A 6019-nucleotide genomic window follows, 5' to 3' on the forward strand; every position below is an offset into this window, starting at 1 on the left:
CAGCAGCGCCCCCCCCACCCCCCGGCCAGGAGGGCGGTGCCTATCTTGCCACGCCCTATCCTGCCCCCGCCTCCTCGCGATTGGATTAAAACGAGAAGTGGCACCGCCCCTCGCCCGCTGATTCTTTAAGGCAGTGACGGGGCGATGGGAGAAAAGGTGTAGTGCAAGATGAAGCCTCGCCGGGTTTTTCTGCACCTCCCCAATGAATATGGATGACATAACATAACATAACCATATATTGGAGATCTAGCCTTCGCTAATTTATCTCGTGCATAGTCGCTGGGGGCAGCCTGAAACCCCGAATGCTGTGAGGAGTCCGGGATGGGTTTGGGAAGCCCTGGTGTGGCAGTAACTCTTCCTTAGGCACTTGTTTTCCTGAGCTAAGGTGATGTTTGTCTGTAATGATTCCTGCCCTCCCAGATTTCTCTCCTCCCCGGTATTTACAAACAGGACCCTGTATCCGTGCATTGTAATACTTGAACTTGCAGTTGGGGGCAAAGACTTCGAAGTAGGACAATGCTGTGAGAGATGCAATCACAATATTGGAGGAACGCTGGACGATGGTGTTCATTTAAAATAGCCTGAATGATTTTCTTTTAAATAAACTGATTTTTACGATTCAGAATTTCTGAATCGTACGAAAATATTTGTATTTATTTATTTAAATTTCGGAAACGCCTAGCTAAAAGAACTCTAGACGTGATGCACAATGAGTCTATGAAATATCTATGACACATCCTCAAACAAGAGCCATTCAGACTAACGCAGTGTTTAAAAATATGTATCATAAGGGTATAATATACCATCTGGGTCCAAACTAGATTTCAGGAAATGCACTCCTAAAATATCTGCCTTAACCGATCCTCTAACCTTATGTAATCTTTTTTTCTCATGCCACTTTTTTGAGTAGGGCATTTTATAAAATAGGGGGAGCACATGATCTGACCAATCTAAATTCTTTAGGTGATGGGACCCTCAAGAAACCATCTCTGATAAATCTGAAATAATGCCACTGGGAATACCAGTTTAACCTTTCAGCCAAACAACCAAGGTCTGGACCATTTATGGCCTTACAGGTGAGGCAGAGCATTTTATGCTATGTAAATCACTCAAAACTGGGGTAATATGATCTCTCGCGGTGCAGCCCACTATTACCCTGGCAGCCACATTCTGAATCAGTTGTAATCTATAGAGACTTTTACAAGGAAGACCTATTAAAGGGGAATTACAGTAATCCATAAAAGATTGCACTAAGGCACAAAGTGCTTTTTTTTTTTTTTTAAATCAGTCCAGGCCATATGGAACATTCATAATTTAAACATAGACCAAACCTAAACTGAGATCCAAATTTAAGACAAAGTAGGGTCTGAATAATGATAAGGCATGGGACATATGTCCCGGACCTTACATTTGTTGAAGTGCTGGCAGCCATGCAGATGGATTAGATTTTAAATTGAGTAAGGAAATCACTTTTTAGAGAGAGGTTTGCAGGGTTAGCCTATCCAGTAATGTTTCCAGCACCACAAATCTATCAGCAGATTACAGCATGGCATGCTTGCATGTACCATCCAACAGTTCTGGAAGGAGCAGAGAGTTTTACTTAAGTTATTGAAATCTACAGTTGGTATTTGAAAGTAAAAACTGTTGGCAGCTTTAACAGACAAGCTAAACTCGTAATCTTGACTGCCGTAAACATGCAAGAACTTTTCAAGCTGGAATTTATGGAGTTTTAGAAAAATCTTTGTAAAGCTTCAGGAATGGATTTAAACTGAGTGTGGTTTGCTTACTCTGCTTTTCCTAAACAAACTACCCGTGGATAGGAGAGCGCTTTCCAGGCTCACAGCTTTGTTTATATAGAGTGAGCAAGCCAGTGGTATTTGCCTTGCCTGCAATAATGCTGTCCAAACCCAGTCAATCAGGGGCAGATTTACCAAGAGGCAAATGGGGCAAGTGCCCATGGGCAGCTGCCCTGTCAATGTCATCAGCTGTGGTGCTGTCTGAACAAGTGGCCGGGCGGCCACGCTGGTGGCTGTTCTTCCTTATGAAAGCTTTTGGGGGGAGGTGAGGGGGCAGCCAGCTGTCCACATACCTAAACAGGCAGCTGGAGGTAAAATCCACCACTGCAGCTGACAGTATGAATGCAGCAATACAGGTTGCAATTGGGAAACAAAGGAGCCACTCAGCCTGGGGAGAGAGACCGCACCATAGTGAGGAGGTTTGGGGCAGATAACATGGGGCCCCTAATTAGCAAAAAAAACCCCCCAAAAAACAACAAGGACATTGGGGGGGCCCCTCTTTTGTGTGAGGCCTAGGGTTAATTAACATAAGAAGTGCCATGCTGGGTCAGACCAAGGTCTATGGAGCCCAGTATCCTGCCATTGACGATAGCCAGTCCGGATCCAACTACCCAGCAGATCCCCAATAGTTGATCTTTTTCCTGATACTCACTCCCAGGGATAAGCGTTGGCTTGCCTGACCTACCTGGCTAATAACCACCGCTTATGGTCGTTTCCTTCAGGAACTTGTCTAATCCTCTTTTGAACCCCCACTACATTAGTTGCCTTGACCATGTCCTCTGACAACACAGCTTGATTGTGCGCTGAGTGAAAAAAATACTTCCCATGATCTGTTTTAATTATGCCGGTCGCTAGTTTCTTGGAGTGTCACCCAGTCCTAGTGTTGTTCGAAAGGGTAAATAACCATTCCCTTCTTACACATTCACCCCTCTCATGATTTTCTAAACCTTAAGCTTATCCCCCTCTCAGTTGTCTCTTTTTCAAGCTACAGAGATCTAATCTGTTTAGATTTCTCTGTAAAGGAGCTTTTCCATCCCCTGTCATCATTTTGGTTTCCTTTCTTTCATCTTTTCTATGACCGTTACGTCTTTTTTTGAGATGAGGTGGGCCCAGAACTGCACACAATACTCAAGATGCAGTCAGACCATGGATCCAAGCAAAGGCCTGATGACATTCTCAGTTTTGTTCTCTCTTCCTTTCCAAATAATTCCTAACGTTGCATTTGCCTTCCCCCCAATGGCTCTGAAGAGAGCACAGGGACGAGGAGGGAGGGATACAAAGATGGGGGTTGGGTATGATTTCGCCCTTCGTACCTGCTTAGGTGTTCAGGGTCAGCTCTAGGCTAACAGGCACCCTGTGCAAAAACCGAACTGAGCGCCCCCCCCCCCCCCAAACCCTAGAGAAAAATATCAGCTTTACTCATGCCTCCATTGGCAATCTTGCTCTTAATTTCCATTCACCCCTCCTTGCTTTTAACATCCATTCCTGTCCCCTCCCCAATGCATTTTCCATCCATGGACTCCTCCTTATACCCTTGTACCTCTTACCATTCCTGCCCCAGCCTGGCCCTGCCAACGAGAGCAGCACTGGGGGGCCGTTTCCTGCCGCCGGTGTCTCTCTACTGTCAGCAGGGGAGGCAGCAGCACTTCAGGCCTCAGGAGACGGGGGCACCACTCAGCTTCACTCCATGGGCGAGGGGTGCAACCCCCCCCCCTTCTTTGGCCCAATGGCTCCCATCGGAAAAGGGACTGTGGCTCTTTTCTGGCCCAGGGGCTGCATGGGTGAGGGGCGCTGATCAGGGTCAGGAGAACGCCTTTTTAGTTGGAGGGGGGGGGCATGCAAATTGCCTCCACCTCTGCCCGCTTTATAACCATCATTCTTTCTTACATGCTTTCTTTGCATAAACCAAATAACATATCCTGTATTATTATTATTATTATAACAAAGATGAGGTGGGACCAGGGCGAGAACCAGGGTGGGGAAAGAAAGGGACTGAGGGGAACAGGACAGGGCAGGGGGCAAGAGCAAGGGTTGGAACTATATGGAGCGTGCGGAGGAGCCGAAGGATAAGGAGTAGGATGTGGGAGAGAAGTGAAGCGCTAAAGGTGGGAGAGGAAAGGGCTAGAAGCAGGAGCAAGGGGCTGGTGATAGATGAAAGAGAGGAAAGGACTGGGGGCAGAAAAAAGAAGGATGTGACTGAGGGGAGAGAAGAGAAATCTGCTCCCCACAGGAAAAAATGATAAAGGCTTGGCAGCCTTGGGTATTATTTTGGGGTTGCTGAGCCCTTTTTCTTGTGGGGGATGGTTAGGTGTAGAGGCAAGAGAGAGAGACGTCAAGAGGAAGGGGAGAGATGAGAATAAGGAAGTGGGTGAGAGCAGGGTAAATAAGGAGGAGGAGACTGAAGGGAGAGAGAGGATGGGGAGAGAAAAGGGTTGAGGGGAGAGGATGGGGCAAGGGACAAGAGGAAGAGTTGATGAGGATAGGAGGAAAGAGATGAGGCTGCAGGGCAAAGAGGGGGATGGGGGAGAGAGGGGAGGGCTGAGAGCAGGGTGAAGAGACGGCCTCTTTTGGCACCCAACTGAACTCCCTCATGCTTCTCCCTTCAGCCTCTTTTCTCCCCCTACCCCCACCCCTTATTTCTCGTTACCTTACCCCATCTTCTCCCTATATTTGTTATCTTCCCCTGCCCCATCCCCCTCTTTCTCCCTGCCCCTTTCCCCTCTTCAGGCTCTCTCCTCAAACTCTCCCTCCCTCCTGTCCTTACCCCCTTGCTCTTTCTTCTCCCCTCTCCTCCCCCTCCCCCTCCTCTTGCTGCCTCTTCTTCCTGTCCCCAGCTCTTCCTTTTGTTCTCCTCCAGCCAGCCCCCCACCCCCCCTGCACACCAGCTCTCCTCCTCATTCTCTGTCCACCATCACCCACTTACCTGCCCTGGTGGTGCCATTTCCACACCCGAGTTCCTTTGAAGAACTAGTGAGGGCAGCAGCAGAGTCACTGCAGGTCTGGTTGGTGGCAGCGGCAAAGGAAGAAAGATTCTGGCGGTGGAGGCAAGGGAAGGAGGGACTGCTGGTAAAGGGGGCCCACGACTTCTACCGTGATCCAGCTGCATGGAAGGAAGAGGATCTGAGCATTTGGCAATCGGGTAGCAGAAGGGGGGATTGGGGAAACAGGGAGAAGGCACCACCACATGACCAATGCGGGTTAGAAATAGCGCTTTCTGGCCAAACGTTGGTAGGGCCATGGCCCCCTGCGGCCCACCCTGTTCCGATGCCTATGGCATCGGTGCTCCCTAATGCTTGGCGCCCTGTGTGACCGCTCAGGTTGCACACCCCAAACGTAGGCGCTAATTCTGTTTGGATCTGAGAATGGAAGTCATAGTTCCCGAAAGCTAATCAAGGGCCTTATTTATTTACCTTTTTTGGCCCATTGAGACAGAATGGGTAAAAAGCCTTAATGAATCAGACCCCAAGCAATGTACTAAGTTAATCCATACACTGAGGGTAAAGGATTGTTAGAAAATAACTTAATCACACAAATACACAAATAGTATAGCCAGCAGCTGGGAGTGCTAAACCAGCAGCACAGGGTGCTGACACAGATGGCCCATGTAATCCAAGCTTCCACAACACGGACAACCCCAGTACCTCCAGTGTTGTTAAAAATGAAGTCAGCGGAAGACCAAGATGTTTTCTTAAAGAATGGCCCACATGAAGTTAGCTGGACCACCTATCTCGCAAAGCTACTTACCGGCAAGAGTCAAGTCTTTGATGTCAAAACTGACATCCTGGAAAGAGCAGGGTACACAACAGAAATATACTGGCAATAATTCCGGAGAATCACCCTATATCCTGGGGAAAATCCACAAAGCCTTTTTCATTGCCTAAAAACTGCCAGATGGGTATGGCTACAACCAGAAGTGAAAACAGGCTTTGAGGTATCTAATCACATCCTCCTGGAGCAATTCCTGGACCAGCCCCTGGAGAAAGCGCTGGAAGTGGCGGATTCCTTCCACCAGGCTTAGTTGATATCGGAATGAGTGCAGAAACCAGAAACACCACCCATACAGATTCCCTGGCACTGCAGTGAGAATGCAGGACCTCAGCAACGATCATCAGAAGAGCACAGCTCTGATTCTGCCCTCAGGTCACTGACTCCAAACTCCCAAACTTCTTTCAATTGTGCAAAGAGAGCCCATTTGGCCAAAGACTGACACCATGAAAGAAGTG

This window comes from Rhinatrema bivittatum, chromosome 3 (assembly GCF_901001135.1).
Source record: "Rhinatrema bivittatum chromosome 3, aRhiBiv1.1, whole genome shotgun sequence".
NCBI classification, from domain to species: Eukaryota; Metazoa; Chordata; class Amphibia; order Gymnophiona; family Rhinatrematidae; genus Rhinatrema; species Rhinatrema bivittatum.